The sequence below is a fragment of the Rattus norvegicus genome, chromosome X (genome assembly GCF_021556685.1).
Source record: "Rattus norvegicus strain SHRSP/BbbUtx chromosome X, alternate assembly SHRSP_T2T, whole genome shotgun sequence".
Lineage (NCBI taxonomy): Eukaryota > Metazoa > Chordata > Mammalia > Rodentia > Muridae > Rattus > Rattus norvegicus.
The window spans coordinates 25,153,532-25,174,606 of NC_141554.1; the positions used below are offsets into that span (position 1 = coordinate 25,153,532).

The 21,075-nt window shown below is 40.0% G+C and overlaps 1 protein-coding gene across 11 annotated transcripts in view; it reads right to left on the minus strand.

Annotated features, from left to right (window-relative positions):
* Nucleotides 1-21,075, minus strand: part of Klf8 (KLF transcription factor 8) — a 197,150-nt gene that overhangs the window by 67,466 nt on the left and 108,609 nt on the right. The gene's annotated exons all lie outside the window — the stretch shown is intronic.

Genomic DNA, 21,075 nt, shown 5'->3' on the forward strand with positions numbered 1-21,075 from the left:
TGACACTAGCAAGGACAGAGGGGTCACAGTGTCTTTTTAGGGATGAAGCTTAAGAGGAAAGGAGATTAGAGCTGGGTGAATTTTTTAGCAATAGATAGGAGGTGAGAAGAAAGAAGTAAAGATGAGTTGAACATGGACTGCCAATACCCAGTAGCCCTGGCAAGGAGAGTTCAGGAAGGCTTTCTGAGTCTCCCAGCTAGCAGCTCTCTAAGAATAGAGTTCTCAACCCTGAGAACATCTCTCAGCTAAGCACTGGCTAACATCCCTAAAGAACTGGATCCATAGAATAGAAGCCACCACGTTTCCAGCATTTCCTTATCCTAGCCTTAAAGTCTGCCTCTAGTTCATTTTAAGGGAAACCCAGGAAGTCACAGACAATCACAGCCTCCTTCCAGTGCCTCTTCCCTACCACAATTCTTTTAAAGAGGAGGGGGAAGAGGAGGGAGAGGAGAAAGAGGAGGGGAAGGAGGAAGAGGAGGGGAAGGAGGAAGAGGAGGGGGAGGAGAAAGAGGAGGGGAAGGAGGAAGAGGAGGGGGAGGAGAAAGAGGAGGGAAAGGAGGAAGAGGAGGGGGAGGAGAAAGAGGAGGGGAAGGAGGAAGAGGAGGGGGAGGAGAAAGAGGAGGGGAAGGAGGAAGAGGAGGGGGAGGAGAAAGAGGAGGGGAAGGAGGAAGAGGAGGGGAAGGAGGAAGAGGAGGGGGAGGAGAAAGAGGAGGGGAAGGAAGAAGAGGAGGGGGAGGAGAGAGAGAGAGAGAGAGAGGGAGAGCGAGAGAGAGAGAGAGAGAGAGAGCGCGAGCGCACGCGCGCGCAGAGGAACAGAAGGAGCAGCCAAGCAAGAAAAATAATAATAGGTCCCATGTTTTCAGCACCCCACATGGGCAGTTCACTGGGCCAGGTACCATTAGAATCTTCAATTTTCCTTTATTCCTCAAAACGACCCTAGATGGCAGGTAGCACTATATTTTTATGTCCCATCAGGGACTACTGGAGATTGAGTTCAGGGCCTAGTGTATTCTAAACAAGCATTCTACCACTTAGTTGGATTCCCAGCTCATGATGTTTCTTCTTGTTGTTGTTTGTTTATTTGAAATAGGAGGTAATCTTATGATAGAGCTCAGGTTAATACAGCCTAGGCTGTCCTCAAACTCACCACTCACCTGCCTCAGCCTCTCTGGCTCTGAGTTTCCAGGAATGCAGTCATTTCCAGATTCGAAAGAAAAGGAGTTAAAAAAAAAGCCTGAGGGTGATAGCTTAGTATGTGCCCAGGATGTATGTCCATTTGCTTAGTTGCTATTTCTGCTCAGATGTTGTAAACGTCTTCTTTTCCTTCCCTCCCCAAACAATTGGTTCTCCACCAGTAGTTCACCAACTACCCAAACGTTCAAGGCAGTAGCTCAGAGTCCTTTAACTAGCTGTGATGATCTGGACCCTGCCTGTATCTCAAGCAGCAGGGGTTTTGCTGCTCTACTGGATTCCAAATCCCTGATAAGCCCAGGCTTTTCCCAATCTCTAGGCCACGAGACACCTTACCTTCGACGCCCTTACCTTCTTTGTCTGACATGGCCTCTGCTCACTTTTTCAAAAGGACCAAGTAAAGGTCATCTCCTCTCCTTATTTCATTTGGAAGAACTGACCATTTCCTTCTGCACCTCCAGAAGGTACCTAATGTGTTGTTATAAGTGCTTCTCCTTATTACTACACTATAGAGTCCTGGTTACGCATCAGGTGTTAGTAGGTATGTAATGTACATGCTGGATATTATTATCAACAATAGTTACCAAGCAGTGCCTATGTGCTGAACTCTGTTCTGTTCTGAGCCTCACTGAAACTTTCTGACAGTGGTATACATAGGTATTGGTGCTATCTTTTTCATTTGTAGAAATCAAGGGACAAAGATTAAACAGCAGGTATATGCTATGTGAAACAATGTCCCTGTTATAGGTGTTTTTATAAATGCCTCATCTCTCTATACCATATTTCCACCACTGCCTACACACCTGCCTCACTTACAAGGCAAGATGTTTTAAGAGGGAGCCACATAACGTACAACTCTACATATTCTTCTTTAAAACAGGTTACATTATACCTTGAATCCTTATGTTTTTAATGCATAAAATCTAGTAAATATTGCTTTTAAGAAAAGGATATTTCACTAGTCCAAGGCTATTTTCAGTAATGACAGAAGGTTTTAGATTCAAGGATGTAAAACTGTTTATATCAAAGACAAACACACTTTTGTGATGTGAAAAACGAAGTTAAGTAGAATTCTGTAATAAATTCTGCCATCAATAACCACTAGAATTCTTTATCTAGGCTAGGTATACCCTTTGGTCATGGTAAATTCTTTGTTCAATGTATGCAGGTTCAAGAAGATGTGTCTGTCCACTTGAAGATAGCTGAACATTTTATATTCTCGCTAAATGTTTTTTCTGGAGATCTAATTTTTTTTACACCCCAGTTTTTGTCTGCCTAAACTGCATTTGTATAGAAAACTGTATTGGATGGGCAAATTCTGATTTGGGAAAAAAACAAAGTAAATGATTAAACCTTGGATAAATAAACTCAAGGATCTTTCTCGTCCCCTTTTCCATTCATTTAGTTAATGAAACGTACTGAGTACCAACATACTTTTATCTAGGCTAGGTGTACCCTTTGGTCATTTATGTCAGATAGGAAGTTGTGAGAGAGTGAACATGAAGAACTAACTAGACGTTGTAGTGTTCCTTCATTCTAGAAGGCACCATGGGTGCCGCTTTACTTAAGCAGCTTAAGAAATAAAGCAACTAGCAACCTTCAGTATCTTCAACATCTGTCATTTCACTGGAAGCATAAGGGAGACGAAGCAGCTTGAACTCTCCTCTACATGAGTAAAGCAGAGTGTTAAATTACATACTGGACATAATAAAAGATGGCCTTCAAGAAGTCTGTAGACACCTGGGTGTCACAAGATACTGCTCTTACTGCCTTTTTTCCTTTTCATTTTCTTGCTTCTCTTCCGCCTCCAGAATGCCAGGTAACAAACTGGAAGTAGAGCCCAGAATGAGGGCTAGGGGAGAAGAGGAGGAAAAGCCTCAGGAGGAGGCCTTTACCCCCACTGCTCCCACAGAAAAACAACAATTTACAAATACTTCAAGGCCTTGGGCTAAGGAGAAGGTACAAAGGTACAGCAGAGGACGACAAAACAGGGTGGGTGATAAGTAAGGGTCTGGACAAGACAGGGGAAGGAACAGAGGGGGGCCAGCAGGGTAAAGCAGTCTGGGGCCAAGGAGGGAAGCCAAGTAGCACAGAAAGAGAAAAATCTGCCCCCTCATGTTATTATTGCTCTTGAGACAACAAGGCTATCACCCAAAACAATACATAGCTCAGACCTAGTGGGAACAAGATTGCCTCCCCTCCCCTCTTTTCTCCTCTTTGTAGTTCCCCAGGGGGTATTGTCTCCTGGCAAGATCAGCTAGAAGGAGACCTTTTGCCTTCCTGCTAATGTTGAACCAGCATTGAGTTCCTCCTGCGTTTCAGAGGATAACACTAAGGTTACTGTCAGCAAAGGATAAGGACTTCGGAAGAGGTCTATCTATTTAGCTCAGAAGAGAAGACCTGGCAAAAGACAAGGAAGCCTGGTTTATAATCATTGACATTGAGTGAAAGCTCTCCACCTCTCTAAGCATCGGTTTCCATAAGGATTTCTTTTACAGAGATTCTGTTAGTTCTTACTTCCCAGAACTGTCAAAAAGATTAACACACAAAGGAGGTTTCTGCAGTGACTATCGATGTTAAACTTCCGGGTTTCTTTCCCAGAATGAAAGGAACCAAACTTTTTCTCTTACTGTCTCCATAGTCCTATCAGCAATCAGTCCTTAAAAATCCTACCTCAGCTCTGGTGAGATTATACCCTACAAAGCACAGTCCTTGGCATAAAGGAAGTTCTCAAAGGTTAACAAGAGGTAGTACTCTTAACAATGGAACCTCTGAACTTTGAGTCTACTTTCTGGATGCAGAAGTTGAATCAATGGCCCATATAGTCTTTGTATTTACTTACCTTAAACACATAAGCACACTGATTTACAAAAACAGTAACCAAATAGTTTGCTCTAAGACATCCAGAGGCATGATTAAGTTCACCTTAGGAATGTCCAGTGACACCGGAACCTATGGCCAGAATTTGAAATCCTCTTGGGAGAATACCATCCCAGGCAAGCTGTAGCTCCTACAAACTGCTATAAGTTTAGTTGTGCCCTAGGCTACTAACTTTATGAGTAAAAAGCTTGATTAGCTGTGTTGGTGGTGGTGGTGGTGGTGTGGTACTGTATGTGTTAGGCTCCTGTGTGTTGGGTGCCCATGGATTTTCATACCACTTAAACTACAGAAGTTACCACACCCATAAATTGGAAGAAGGAAGAGCCTTCCTTTATAGTCAGCAACCAAGTCAAACCAGAAAAACTGGGAACCTCAGCCTCACCTGCAGGAAACGGGTAATATCCTTGGCCTTTTCCCTAGAATATATATATTCCCAAGTCAGTATAAGACTTGAACTCTTGCTTTCATATTAAACAAACAAACATAAGAAATTACCTATAAATTATTATCCATAAATGGGATAGGAATTCCTTTATCACTTAGCTAATTAATCCAGGAGAGCTAGGTCCCCAGAGTCACAATAAGCAGTTATCATATCCTATAGAAGGATATGGCCTATTTGTCCCCCAAACAAGTAAGAGATTGAGCTACACCCTGGGATAAGTTTATTGCTTCTCCCAAATGGTAAAATGGAAAAATCTGAATGGGCTTAGAACTATGGCAAGTTCTTAGAATCTTTCTTAACACACACTACTAAAAGTGCTGAAGCTTTATCCTGTAGTTCTTTCATTCTCTGTTTCGCCAAAGAGCCTTGTATTGTCGCAGATCCCTCAAGTCAATAAGACAGACATAGTTAAAGCAGCCTGACAGGGAGGGACGACAGGGCATTACTCTTTCAAGTCAGTACAGCAATGAATGTAAATGAGTATGGCAGGCAGATTAGCAGCAGCAACTCACTGCCTATGATGAGATAAATGGTTTGAGTCTAATTAGTATGCCATGGGGATACACCTGTTTACATGGGTGAAACACACAACTGAAATGGTCAGGGCTGTGTGGCCAAGTGGAGGAACTATGCACAGGGATGCTGAAAATAAAATGTGGGAGACACATATCCTCACAAGAGTTACTCATCCCAGTTACAGAATGTTGAGGCCTGATGATGTTATTTCGGTGTTTTTCACCATGTGGCATGTATACCAATACTGCCATGAAGCACCATTTGGGGTGACACACAGATAAATATTTTCCCATACTGTGTGTTTATTTTGATGGTTACCTTCTATTTATGGCAAATAAAGCTGGCTTTCCATTTTCAGTCATGCTATTTTCATAGAAATGCATTTTTATTAAAGTAAGTTCATTTAAAGGCTGATACATAAATAATGCTACAGATACAGTTGCAGTTCCTGAGAGTAACTCAGACATAATTGCTCTTCAGCAAGACAGTGTGAATCTAACTATCCTAGTCGAACAATTCACTCATTGGATGGGCAACCTGATTTACAGGAGGATTTCAATACCCTGCTCTACAAATAAAAATCAAACTTGTCTGTTTCTCCTACAGCCATGGCAGACTTGGTAATAGGGCATGCCATTTTCAATGCAGAACTTAGGGAAAGCCACCTGGCCTTACTTCCTGAACCCCCACTTGTACTAAAAGACATTCTTCTGCTTCTTGCATCATGGTGCATACCTCTCTCATAGGACTCACGCCATTTTATTAAATTGATCTTTTTGGGTGCAATCACACTCATTTGATGATGAGCTCCTTGATGTCAGGAGTTTAGTTTTAATAGTTCAATTTCTTCGTGTTTTTCATTTTTGAGTGTAGTGTCTATACCATGGCAAATAACCAGTGAAAGCTAGAACAATGTAATAATTAAGATTTAGAGCTAGGTGTCTGCATGCTAATGCCACTTTCATCACTTAGTAGCATTAAGTAGCATCAGACAACTTAGAGAAACTATCTGGGTCTTAGTTTCATCGATGGTAGTAAAAAAAAATATATATATATATATGTATATATATATACACATGTATATATATGTATATATATACATATATATATCCCTCCACACACACACACACATATATATGTGTGTATGTGTGTGTGTGTGTGTGTACGTACATGTATATGTATATAAAAGCTGCCAAGCAGGACACCAAGAAGGTACTATAACAATATGTGTACTTGGTACAGAGTGAGTGCTAGTACATTTTGCTATTACAGCTTAAGAAACCCTAACCCAGAACTTTAAAATGCTCTGAATTCTGATACATTTTGAGAGCTTAGATAGGACAAGTGGAAATGTCCCTCACCTGCACTCATAGTATTGTAGTTAAAATACAGTAACACACACTTATGCTGGCTGACTAACCTGATGAACTGGGTTTGATACCCAGAACTCCCATGCATGATAAAGAGACACAACTGACTCCACACAATGAGTTCTCTGACTTCCACGTGTGCACACTTGTACACATACATATGCCTTAAATAAATATAAATGCAAAAAATACATTCTCATTCAATATTATATAAAATTACCCTTTATTTCTATAAGAATGAAACAAAGATATGCTTTATGTTTAAGTATAAAACCCATACCTCAAGATATATTATTATATCAATCAATATATAAATATTCCAAAATCCGAGGGGAAAAAAACCCTGAAATCTAAAATACTTCTACTCCCAAGCACTTGGATAAGGGACTCACAACCTGTGTTTGTGTTGAACTCAATTACACCTTATTGGTCCTGAGACTCAACTCTGGAGAAATACAGACAATACTACTTTTTCCATTATTATCATTCAAATGTCTCACCTTCTCCCCTTCCTTTTTTTTTTTTTTTTTTTTTTTGGAGCTAGGGACCGAACCCAGGGCCTTGCGCTTCCTAGGCAAGCGCTCTACCACTGAGCTAAATCCCCAACCCCTCCCTTCTCCCCTTTCTCATTCCTACTGGCTCAATCTACATCTCTAACATCATTTCCACACTGGTTGCTATCTGCTATCTCAGCTACTTATAACAAATTATAGACTCCCAAATCAGTGAAGCCATCTCAGAAAAACCAAGATGCTTTAGCATATTAGTTTACCAGGTAATTAAGTGTAAGGCATAAGTCTATTAACAGAAAAACAGAAATAAAGACAGAAGATGATCACTTTACACTTAGAATGGGAAGAGATTTAGTTCTCAACAATAAGATATTAGGTAGCTAAATTGCAGAATGCAATTATAACAAATACACTGCTGGTCAGATTTTGTGTGCAGTCTCTCTAAGCTCATATATTTAAACCTTAATTCCCAAGCTGACGGTATTAAGGGGGGGAGGGTCCTTGAGAAAGCTATTAGTACTCTTATATAAGAGCTTAAGGGAGAGGGTTTGCCCCCTGCTTCCTTTCCATTTCTGCTGCCAAATGAAGAAAATGCTCACACCTTCTGGAAGGGCAGCAACAAAGTACCATCTTGAAAGCAGGAAACAGGCCTTATAAGAGGCTACTACAAGATCCTTGATCTTATATGTACCAGGTTTCAGAACAATGAGGCATAAACTCTAAATGTGAATTTAGCCAATAAGCAATACTATCATAGCAGCATAAAAATACAATACACAGACATCAGAATTTATGCTTTTAGCTATGTAGAGTGGCACATGCCCATAATCACAGATACCTGAGAGTCAGAAAAATCACAAATTGGAATCCAGTCTTGGCTGCTAAGTAAGGTCCTGTCTGAGGATATGAATATGAAAGAAATACGAATAGTAATATATTGCAGTGAGAATAAGCTTCCTTCATTCTGAGAAGCCAAGTTTTTGGTTCAATCCCCCCCAGAACTGCTAAAAAGAAAAGGAAGGGAGGGAGAGAGAAAAAGGAAAGTAAATTAACTTTATCAATACAGCCAGGGCTACATAATTTAAACTATTTTTCAAAATGATCATAAATTACTTTTATTATTGGGAAATATGAGTTAGACATACATTATTGTCCTGGTCAATTTTATGTTTTCACCTGTACATATACATAAAACAATCAGATAGATATAAATTAAGTTTTAATCTCTAATTGGTTTTCCTGGCAACATTTGCCATCTTGAACTGCAGTTATGACTGACCATTTCAAGTCAGAAATTTCTCAAAAGTGTCTGTCTCAAGACAGAACCTAATGTTACTAAGTATGTGCTACAAGAATGGCCTTCAGAAATAACCAATGTCTTTCTCCACAGTGGCATTGCTTCAATCAGCATTTGCGACCTGATAAAGACACTGCTTTGATGTAGAAGAATGCAGATCCATCTATTCTTACCGCCCTGTACAAAGCTTAACCCAAGTGGATCAAGGACCTCCACATCAAACCAGATACAATCAAATTAATACAAGAAAAAGTGGGGAAGCATCTCGAACACATGGGCACTGGAGAAAATTTCCTGAACAAAACACCAATGGCTTATGCTCTAAGATCAAGAATCGATAAATGTGATCTCATAAAACTGCAAAGCTTCTGTAAGGCAAAGGACACTGTTTTTAGGACAAAATGGCAACCAACAGATTGGGAAAGGATCTTTACCAATCCTACAACAGATAGAGGCCTTATATCCAAAATATACAAAGAACTCAAGAAGTTAGACCGCAGGGAGACAAATAACCCTATTAAAAAATGGGGTTCAGAACTACACAAAGAATTCACAGCTGAGGAATGCTGAATGGCTGAGAAACACCTAAAGAAATGTTCAACATCTTTAGTCATCAGGTTGTTTAGTCAAAACAACCCTGAGATTACACCTCACACCAGTCAGAATGGCTAAGATCAAAAACTCAGGTGATAGCAGATGCTGGCGAGGATGTGGAGAAAGAGGAACACTCCTCCATTGTTGGTGGGATTGCAGACTGGTACAACCATTCTGGAAATCAGTCTGGAGGTTCCTCAGAAAATTGGACATTCCACTACCTGAGGACCCAGCTATACCTCTCTGGGGCATATACCCAAAAGATGCTCCAACATACAACAAAGACACGTGCTCCACTATGTTCATGGCAGCCTTATTTATAATAGCCAGAAGCTGAAAAGAATCCAGATGTCCTTCAACAGAGGAATGGATACAGAAAATGTGGTACATCTACACAATGGAGCTATAAAAAGCTACTCAGCTATCAAAAACAATGACTTCATGAAATTCATAGGCAAATGGAATAAACTAGAAAATATCATCCTGAGTGAGGTAACCCAATCACAGAAAAACACACATGGTATATACTCACTGATAAGTGGATATTAGCCTAAAAGCTCAAATTACCCAAGACACAATCCACAGACCATGTGAATCTCAAGAAGAAAGATGACCAAAATGCAGATGTTTCAGTCCTTCGTAAAAGGGGGAACAAATATATGCATAGGAAGGGATATGGCGCAAAGTTAGAGCAGAGACTGAAGGAATGGCCATTCAGAGCCTGCTCCACATGTGGCACGTGCACACACACACACACACACACACACACACACACACACACACACACACACACACTAAAACTAGATAAGATTCATGAAGCCAAGAAGTGCATGCTGACAGGAACCAGATATAGATCACTCCTGAGAGACACAGTCAGAACATGTCAAACACAGAGGCGAATGCCAGCAGCAAACCACTGAACTGAGAATAGGACCCCCGTTGGAGGAATTAGAGAAAGAACTGGAAGAGCTTGAAGGGGAATGAGACCCCATATGACCAACAATGCCAACCAACCAGAGCTTCCAGGGACTAAGCCACTACACAAAGACTATACATGGAGGGACACATGGCTCCAGGTGCATATGTAGCAGAGGATAGCCTTGCTGGGTACCAATGGAAGGGGAAGCCCTTGGTCCTGCCAAAGTTGGACCCCTGTGCAGGGAATTGTCAGAGGGAGAGGGTAAGGGGGGATGGATGGAGAAGGGAACACCCTTATAGAAGAAGGGGAGGGAGAGGGGATTGGGGGCTTATGGACAGGAAACTGGGAAAGGGAATAACATTTGAAATTGAAATAAAGAAATATCCAATAAAAAACCACCAACAAGACAGAAAAATATAACAAAATATGTGATGTTCTATATGTAACATGTAATGTTTCTAGAAAGCATACATGTACACTTTCTTAAAAAATAAAAATTATAAATTAACATCTAAAAAGAAGACACTGCTTTGTGAGCCAAAGTTCACAAAACTTAACAAAATGTTCTTCTATACTTACATGTTTAGCAAATCAGTTTTCCTTAGCAACAATAATCAATTAATTATTGTGTATCTTATGCATTTCTTTGATGATCTATTCTATATCTGCTTCTTCCACCAAACCTCATTGAAAGAAGGCAAAATCTAGATCAAATTTACTTATAAATACAAATTTAGTCCTTGGGCAAAAAGTAATTGTTCAATAAATATTTGTCAATTTCAATGACTAGATAACTAAATCATTGATTTTTTTTTAAAAATGTTATGTTCATGTATTTTGTTTTAAGAAAGGGTCTTCTTGTGAAACTTGGTCTGATCTCAAACTAACTATTTTTGATGTACCTATTCATTCCATCATGAACCACATTTATCTTTAACCTCTCTGTTCTACATCGTTTCCCAATGATATTTGGATAATGCTTTGATGGGAATAAGGGTCACTTGAAGAAGCTTCTTTTCCCAAAATGAGAACTAGGAAAAGAGCTAGAGGAAGAAATCATTCAAAAGTTCTCTAATAGTAATAGTTGAAGTTTGAATTGGGTGCTTGCTATGTGCCTATCACTGCTCAAAACAGTTTACAAATAGTAACACCCTGCAATAACCTTGTAAACACCATTGTCTCTACAGAGGAAAAACTGAGGCAAAGAGAAGTAAAATTTATACAGACCACATATCAAAATTACCAATCCAATTGCCCTGTTGGTATGTGTACTCCAGGCTAGCTTTCAACTCTCTACTTCATCTTACCCAGTGTTAGGATTATAGGCATATACCACCTTGTCCTCCTGTATTAATTTACTGTATTAGATTCAAAGAAATCAGGACATATCATAGGATCCTCAAAAAAAGACCTTTGATATCAAATAAGAAATTCTAAATTTATATAATTTTTCCAAACAACAATCCTTTTTTCAAACCCATATCTGTCCTTGATTGTGTTATGCTGAAATGATAGAATTGGGGGTGAGTCCTGTACTAATAAAACAAAACAAGATGTATGTTTTTCATGGTGACCAAAAAGGTATTTACTACAGAATGTTTTGAATGTAGAGATTTCTTAAAAACTAATCCCCACAATTCCACAGTGTTACTGCTCCCATTTCAGCATGCCAGAATAGTGTGCTTCTCTGCATAAAACAATCAATATGGTTTATTATGTACAATAAGAAGATATAATTTAACTTACATTATTTTTACTGAAGATACAAACCAGTACATTAGGAAAGGAAACAAAAAAGTCAAGATTCCTTTCAGAGAAGTGTCTGAACTGCATCTTAGTACAGAGATGACTATGCTTAAGAGCATGTACTGTTCTTACACAGGGCCTGAATTTGGTTTCCAGAATCCACATCAGGTAACCATCTGTACCTCTAGCTCAGGGGGATCTGACACATCTGGCCTCTATAGGTACCTACAAACACATACATACATACACACACACACACACACACACACACACACACTCACACACACATACACACATTCACACACACACACTCACACACTCATACACACACACTCACACACACACACACACATACACACACTCACACACACACTCACATACACACACTCACACACACACACTCACATACACACACACACACACACACACACACACACACACACACGTGCGCGCAAACAGAGAGAAACAGAGATCTTGGAACACATAGCTCTAAATGGGAAGTTTCTATCAAATCCTTCCCCTCAGTGCTCAAGGAACCCACAAAAGAGAGGGCAGAAAGTGTGTGAGAGCCAGAGGCGATGGAGGACACCAGGAGAGCAAGGCCATCTGATTCAATGTGAGCAAACCTCACATGAACTCACACCAGTTTAGTGATAGTTTTATATTATATCTTGTTTATAAAAACAAAATTGGTTATTTCTAAAAGAGCAGGGTAGTATACAAATCTGTCCATGAAACATGAACTAATTAGGTAAGATAAAAAGCTATGTAAATAGCATCTCTTTGTGAAAAACGAGTGTCTCCTGCAGAACTAAGGTTCATGACAGTTCTTAAACCTCCAGATCATGTACCTCACACTTCAGCATAGAAATTCATCTGAACGTCTTCCTAAAATCCAGATTTTGGATCCTAGCCTCCTTGTGATATAGTAAGTTCCTGGAAGGAATTTTCATTTCTAGGAAGTTTCCAGGAGATGCTGCTGTTTTATTTCAGAGACCACACTTGGAGTACTGTGGGGCCATGGAAACACACACTCTCTGTTCCTGTGCTACTGTTCTACGACTGCTAGAAACGGATGCTGTACACACAGCAACTACCTTTTGCTGCTCCTCATAGCAAGGAATTATTTCTATCATTAATTGTAAAACTTCCATGGAATTCTTTCCACGGAAGCAGCTAAAAATAATGGCTACCACATTAACACACAATATAGTATATACTCCATTTACTTCCCACTACACCACTGAGATTCATATGTTATACCATGACCTAGTGGTAAATAACTAAACACAAAAATAGCTCTAAAGGACACAACGGGATAAGAGTAATAAAATTAATAATGAAGAAGAAGCAGCTAACATGAATGAAGCATATTGTTCATCTTATTTAAGCCATGACATCATCCTTAAACTTGCCCGTTTTTTAACCAAGTACTTGCTAGATTATAGGTGTACTTCATCCCGAATGTCTTTCAATATTGACTCAGTCCCAATCTTTCAACAATTTTTAGTTAGGAGGTAGAGGAAGAGACGTAAGAGGCTCACCCGTCATGACAAACTTCCAACAAGGCCACACCAACGGGGACTATGCATTCAAATATATGAGCATATAAGGCAGGCAGGGCACTGGAGAACAAGCTGAGTCCTTCCGCCCTATGTACTTTCCAAAAGGAAATACAAAATGCTCACTTTAAAGAGAAAAAAGAACACTTGGAAATGTAATGCTGAAGCCTTGGTTTATGCTGAAGCCTGAAAAGGATAAAACGAAACTGAATAAAGGGAGAGACACCCTCAGGGTAGGACTCCACCCAGCTACTCCTGCAACTTGCAAAAACAAAAGGCCTGAGGAATTATCTGTTCCTACAGAGTAACAAATGGAAGCTTGTGCAAATGCAGTGTAAGGAAGGGGCCAGAGTCCACCTCCAGCAGGCAGCAGAACTTAGGAACATCAGCCACCTGGTTCCAGCTTTAGAGTTATGAAGGTTATGGGAATGTAAAGGTTTTGGAATCTTCCTCTGAGGTTAAGGCAAGCCTCTGAGTCCAGGGAGGCCATTTTGGGAAGCTGTGGGAAGTGAAGCTTGGATTGCATTAAAAAATGCCACTACCTAAAGACTAAACATGGACTGACCCTGGACTCTGACCTCATAGGTAGCAATAAATATCCTAGTAAGAGCACCAGTGGAAGGGGAAGCCCTAGGTCCTGCTAAGACTGAACCCCCAGTGAACTAGATTGTTGGGGGGAGGGCGGCAAGGGGGGGAGGATGGGGAGGGGAAAAAGAAAGGGAGGGGGGAGGGGGATGTTTGCCCGGAAACCGGGAAAGGGAATAACACTCGAAATGTATATAATAAATACTCAAGTTAATAAAAAAAATGCAGGCTATTAGGAGATTTTAACTATTCTTTTGTCCTCTATTTCCTCACTATTCCCCCCTTCCATTCTTCCCTTTTGAAATAGTAATGTATATTCTATGTTGGAAGTGTTCGATTTTCTTTTTTTTTTCTTAATGTCATAGGGAATTACCTATTAAGAGATCACCTTGACATTTCTGAATTTGGACTTTTAAACTATGTTAAGACTGAAAGTCTATGGGACCTTTTAAAGTTGTTCTAGCTGCATTTTACCTGTGGGGGCCAGGGAGCAGAATGTGATAGTTTGAGAGTGAATGCCCCACTTAGCCTCTTATATTTGAATATTTGTCCCCAGTATTTGGGAAGGAAGAAAAAGTGTGACCTGGAGTAAGTGTGTCACTGGGAATGAGCTTGAAAGTTTCAAAAGCCTGTGCCATTTCCAGTTAGTTACCCCTCTCTGCCTTATGAGTGGATTGTGAATCAGATGTAAGATCTCAGCTATTGCTCCATCATGCCTGTCTACCTGATGCTGTGCTCCCCACCATAAGTCTCATAGACTCACCCTCTAAAACTGTAAGGGTACACTAAATGCTTTCTTCTACAGGTTGCCTTGGTCACGGTATCTTAGCATAGCAATAAAAAAGTAACTAGGATAGAAGGACAAATACTTATAATGTAATGCATCTAAGGATTATGCTGATTTAGGAAAGTAGCAGTTGGAGGTTCTCCTCCAAGATCCATGACTTCACTTGCCCTGGATCACTGTCTAGGCTTCCAGTATCAGACACAACCTCCCCTTTTGTTGGTTACTGCCACTGGTCTGAATGCCACTACTGCACCCTTAGGAATATTATATCCTGATGATCCTCACTGTGCTTCAAAGGTTTTATAACTAGGTAGGATCGCTGGTTGTTTCCTTCCTTTAGAATACCAAATGGCTGTGTACCACAAGATGGCCTTGGGCACCAATGGGATGAGAAGCCCTTGGTCCTGCCAAGGCTGGACACCCTCCCCCAGTGTAGGGGAACACCCTCATAGAAGGGGGAAGGGAGATGGGATAGGAGAGCTTATGGATGGGAAACCAGGAAAGGGAATAACATTTGAAATGTAAATTTTAAAAATCCATTAAAAAATATCGAATGGTATTTCCTGATAACACAAAGGCTATTCCTTGAGGAGCAGGTTTTTGAGTCTGCTCCAGTTTAGGGGCTTCTGGACTCTATGTCTTAAGTGGATGGTGTTTTCAGCAATGGGGACTTCCCTTCTTCCTCTGGGGGACAGCAATAGCAGGAAGAGTTCACAGTGCCTGGCTTGGGCCTTGTAAACACCAAAGCCCACCCATTCCTGTGACACACTTCCTCCAACAAAGTCACGCCCACTCCAACAATGCCACACTTTTTAATCTGTCTCTAAAGACCAAGGTTCAAATATTTGAACTGGAAGTCATTCCTATTCAAAACACCTTATCCATGTACACTTTTGGAAGTATTTCTTAGCTATTTTTCTTTCTTCTCAGGTCCCAGGCTCAATTTTTTTGAATAGGTCACTTGGTTTTTTAGTTTCTTTGGTTATTTTTTTGACAATTTGGTATTTTAATTCTTTATATATTCTGGATATTAATCCTGTGTCAGATGTATAGCTTACAAAGATTCTTTCCCATTCTGTGGGCTTCCTCTCTACTCAACGGATTCTTTTGCTGTACAGAAGATTTTAGTTTTATGAAACACCACTTGTCAAATATTTATCTTGATTCTTGGGCAATTAAGTCTTATTGAGAATGTCCTATCCTACACACAGACACACACACACACAGACACACACACATACAGACACACACACACAGACACAGACACACAGACACAGACACACACACATAAACACACACACACAGACACACACACACAGACACAGACACACACACACACATAAACACACACACACACACACACACACACACACACACACACACACACCCCATGTAGGATAGATATTGCCTATATTTCCCTCTAGCATTGTTCCAGGTTTCAAGTTTAGGTTTTTGGCCTATTGTATGTTAGTTTTTGTGCAAGATGACAGATACAGGTCTAATGTTATTCTTTGGTATTTGGACATGTAGTTCTCCCAGAACCATGTATTGAAGAGACTTTCTCTTTTCCAGGTTATTTATTTGGTCAAATATTCAGTGAAGTTATGTGTACTCATGTTTGGGTCTTCAATTTTCTTTCATTGGTTTATATGTCTGTTTTTGGGCCAGTGCCATATTTGTTTCTGTAATTATGTCTCCATGGTAATCCCTCAAGCATTTGGAGGGGGGAGGTTACAGTTTACAACTTTCAGGTCATACTCTATCATGAAGGAAGGAAGGAAGGTCAAGAACTGAAGCAGAAGCAGAGAGAAGAACCATGTTTACTGACTTGTTCCTCATGGCTTACTCATTTTTAAAAAACCTTTTATTTAACATAGATTTTTTTCTCACATAATATATCCTGGTTGCAGATTCCCTCTCTCCACTCCTCCCAATTCTTTCCCACCTTCTCTCCTATCCAGGTCTATTCCCTTTCTGTCTCTCATTAGAAAACAAAACAGGCTTGTAAAATAAGAGAAAATCTTAACACACTGGTATTGGACAAAACAAACAGAAGGAAAAGAGTCCAAAAGAGTGCACAAGAATCAGAGACCCACTCATTCACACACATAGGAATCCCATAAATACACAAAACTGGAAACCATAATAGCTATACAAAGGACCTCCTAGTGCAGATCCTTGTAGGTCCTGTGTAGGCTGTCTCCCACTACCAGTGTGTGGATGGTCAATAGGTAGTTGCATTGTCCTCTTAGTAGCTTTTCCCTTTGATGAATTTATATTGTTCTTCGCTATCATCTCTGATTAGTTTTGGTTTGAAGTCATATTAAAATGGCTACACCGTTTTAAGATGAAATAGCTTGGTTCTCAGGTCCATTTGCTTGGAATATCTTGTTCCAACCCTTTAACTTGAACTTCTGTCTAAAATGTACTTATGTTAAAGTGTACTTCTTGGATGAAGTAGAAAAATGTCCTGTTTTCTCCCATCCTTCTGTAAGTCTGTGTCTTTTTTTATTGGTGAATTGAGACCATCGATGTTGAGAGAAATCAATAACCAATGACTACTGATCCCTGTTATTTTGTTGTTGGTGGTGGTTGTTGGTGGTGGTAGTGGTTCTGGTGATGGTGTCAATGTTTCCCTTCTTTTAGTTTTATTGATATGAGATTATTTCTTGTGTTTTCATGGGTGCAATTAACCTCCTTAAATTAAAATTTTCCTTCTGTCCTATAGGGATGGATTTATGGATAGATATTTTTTAAATGGCTTTATCATGGAGTATCTTATTTTTCCATCTATAGTGATTGAAAGTTTTGCCTGGTATAGTAGTTTGGACTGGCATCTGTCATCTCTTAAGAGTCTGTAGCACATCTGTCCAGGTTCTTTTGGCTTTTACAGTCTCTAATGAGAAGTCAGTTATAATTTTAACAGGTTTGCCTTTGTATCTTACTTGGGTTTTTTTCCCCTTTCAGCTTTTAATAATCTTTCTTTGTTCTGTACATTTAATATTTTGATTATGCTGAATTTTCTGGTCCTGTCTATTTGGTGTTCTATATGCTTCTTGTACTTTGAAAGGCATCTCCTCTTTAGGTCAAGGAAATTTTCTTTTTTTAAATTGATATTGATTATTTTATGTGTGTGAGTACACTGTAGCTGTCTTCAGACACACCAGAAGAGGGCATCAGATCCCATTACAGATGGTTGTGAGCCACCATGTGGTTGCTAGGAATTGAACTCAGGACCTCTGGAAGAGCAGTCAGTGCTCTTAACCACTGAGCAATCGGTCCAGCCCCAGGAACTTTTCTTCTAGATTTTCTTGAAAATATTTTCTATGTCCTTAACCTGTGTTTTGTCTCCTTCTATTCCTACTGTTCTTTTTTTTTTAATTTTTTAATTTTTTTATTATTTTGTTCTTTTTTTCGGAGCTGGGGACCGAACCCAGGGCCTTGTGCTTCCTAGGTAAGCGCTCTACCACTGAGCTAAATCCCCAACCCCTATTCCTACTGTTCTTAGATTTAGTCTTTTCATAGTTTCCTGGATATCCTGGGTGCTTTGTGTCAAAAATTGTTAGATTTAACACTTTCTTTTTTTTATATATTTTTTTTATTAACTTGAGTATTTCTTATATACATTTCAAGTGTTATTCCCTTTCCCGGTATCCGGGCAAACATCCCCTCCCCCCTCCCCTTCCTTATGGGTGTCCCCCTCCCAACCCTCCCCCCATTGCCGCCCTCCCCCCACCAGTCTAGTTCACTGGGGGTTCAGTCTTAGCAGGACCCAGGGCTTCCCCTTCCACTGGTGCTCTTACTAGGATATGCATTGCTACCTATGAGGTCAGAGTCCAGGGTCAGTCCATGTACAGTCTTTGGGTAGGGGCTTAGTCCCTGGAAGCTCTGGTTGCTTGGCATTGTTGTACATATGGAGTCTCGAGCCCCTTCAAGCTCTTCCAGTTCTTTCTCTGATTCCTTCAACGGGGGTCCTATTCTCAGTTCAGTGGTTTGCTGCTGGCATTCGCCTCTGTATTTGCTGTATTCTGGCTGTGTCTCTCAGGAGCGATCTACATCCGGCTCCTGTCGGTCTGCACTTCTTTGCTTCATCCATCTTGTCTAATTGGGTGGCTATATATGTATGGGCCACATGTGGGGCAGACTCTGAATGGGTGTTCCTTCAGTCTCTGTTTTAATCTTTGCCTCTCTCTTCCCTGCCAAGGGTATTCTTGTTCCCCTTTTAAAGAAGGAGTGAAGCATTCACATTTTGATCATCCGTCTTGAGTTTCATTTGCTCTAGGCATCTAGGGTAATTCAAGCATTTGGGCTAATAGCCACTTATCAATGAGTGCATACCATTTAACACTTTCTTTAATGTATCCATCTGTTCTATCATATCTTCAAAATGTGAGATTCTTCCTTCTTCTATCTCCTATATTCTGTTGGTGAGGCTTGCCTCTGAGTTTCCTGTTCATGTTCCTAAATTTTTCATTTCTACATCCCTCAGTTTGGTTTATTTTAAATTGACTCACTTTCAGGTCTTGAATGGTTTTGTTCATTTCCTTCCACTATTTATGTTTTCATAGATTTCTTTAAGGAATTCATTCATATTCATCTATCCATTCATGTTCTGTTTAAGGACCTCTATCATCTTCCTACAGGTTGTTTTTTTTTGTTTGTTTGTTTGTTTTGTTTTGTTTTTTCCTCTCGGAGCTGGGGACCAAACCCAGGGCCTTGGCTTGCTAGGCAAGTGCTCTACCACTGAGCTAAATCCCCGCTACAGGTTGTTTTATGGTCTTTTTCTTGTGCCTTAGCCATGCTGGATTATTCAGGGCCTGCTGTGGCAGGGTTGCTGGGCTTTAGCACAGACACACTGTCCTCTTATTGATTATGTTTTTAAGCTGGCACTTAGGCATCTGGGATTGGGAAGATTGTAATTCTATACATGTATTCTATACATGCTTCTGTCTTTACAAGGTGAGTGTATTGTTCCTTGGTGTTGATTGCCCTATCTGATTCTTAGTAGAGTGTGGGGACTGTGTATTGTCTGGTAGGAAATTCTTTTAGAATCCTGTTAGGCATGGCCCTGGAGGTTCCAGATTAAAATGCATTTCTAGGTATTGGAAGCTGATACTTAGGAATGAGGATGGGATAGGAGAGGGCAGAGGGCCTGATGGGGCCAACAAGAGGGAGAAAATCAGGGTGTTCTACCAAGATCTGCTTAGTTCCCTAGAAATGTAGGCAGAGAGTGAGGAGAGGCCACAGCTCATGGCCTGCTACAAACCAGCGTTGTTCTTTTATCTTACAAAGTAATACTGTATTGTTTGTGCTTCTTAAATCTGTCATTTTGAAGTCTAGCGAGACAGTTTAGATTTCAGTACCTACATAACAATGTGAGCATCTTAGTAGCATGAAAACTCCCATATCACAAGATCCAATGCATCTAACAGTCTCTTCTGGCCTCTGAGCAAGCCTGGGCACATTTATCCATACACAGATATGTAAGTATAGTCACTTACACAAATAAAATATTTTAGTGTTTTGTGTGACAATTTAAAATGTGCTACATTTAGGGACACTGTTTTTGATAGCTCATTCAAAATTATTCTATAACTTTCGATAAACACTCCAGATTCCTTTAAACACTGTGAAGACCTAGTCTAATACACCTATCTCACGTCCTAACCTGCCTCGTCAAGTTAACCTCACATTTCTACTGTGTCCGGGTGAAAGGCAAACCAAACCTTTAAAAACCTTTAAACAGTGCTATCGACTGGAACAGGATGACCAATTTCTGAAAGGTTAACCTTGCTAACATCTATAGTACAATTAAAGAAACTTCTTACTGGCAATCTAACTTTCCTAGGACTTGTTCCTACTAGAGCAAAATAGCAATTATGTGCACTGGTAAACATCTTAGGTCAACGTTTAACTCTTTATATCACGAAACTATAGCTGGCTCTCTTGTTTTTTGCATATGTTCTTTAGATAAAATGGGGATGTGCATATAACATAGAAGGAAGACTAAGAGGAGATACTGATTTTATGTATATTGTTAGTTTTGCCTCTAGGAAACAGCCAGTTTACTTAGGAGTTTTATCACCAAACATTTTATAATTACAAGGGTAATTATTTCCTTACAACTTAGTATATAGCCACTACCAATCACTCTAGCCCAAACTACTCACTAGCCTGCACTGCTGGGAGAGCAGATACCTCGGGTATTATACAGTTCTAAGTGAACTTACTTCAACCTTCAAGTTCTTCTACACTTGCCACTAGGAACAGGTTATCTTGGCTCTCTCCTATAGAGATACTAGCACAGATTTTTCCCTTTCTGCTTTTGCTTCAATGATTCTGCCTCTGACTATGTTTGCTGCTTAAATGGCTGCTTAGCAGTCTCATTACTGACTCAATTAGGTGCCAGGATCCTTCCAATAATAGCTTTATTATGAACCCACCACCACCGCACATATGCAACAACTGACCTCAGATGTCACCAGGGGCCTTGAATCTTGAGACTAGCCACCATTTACACTTCTTAAGTGTGTAACTCATTTCTTGTTGGTCCCTGTATTAATCCCTCTTTGTTAACTTTTTCAATAACCTGCCTACAATAATGAATATTTGTTCATTTCCAATGTTGGTTTGTTGGTTTAATGGCATATTTTCATCTGTTCAGAAAGTTC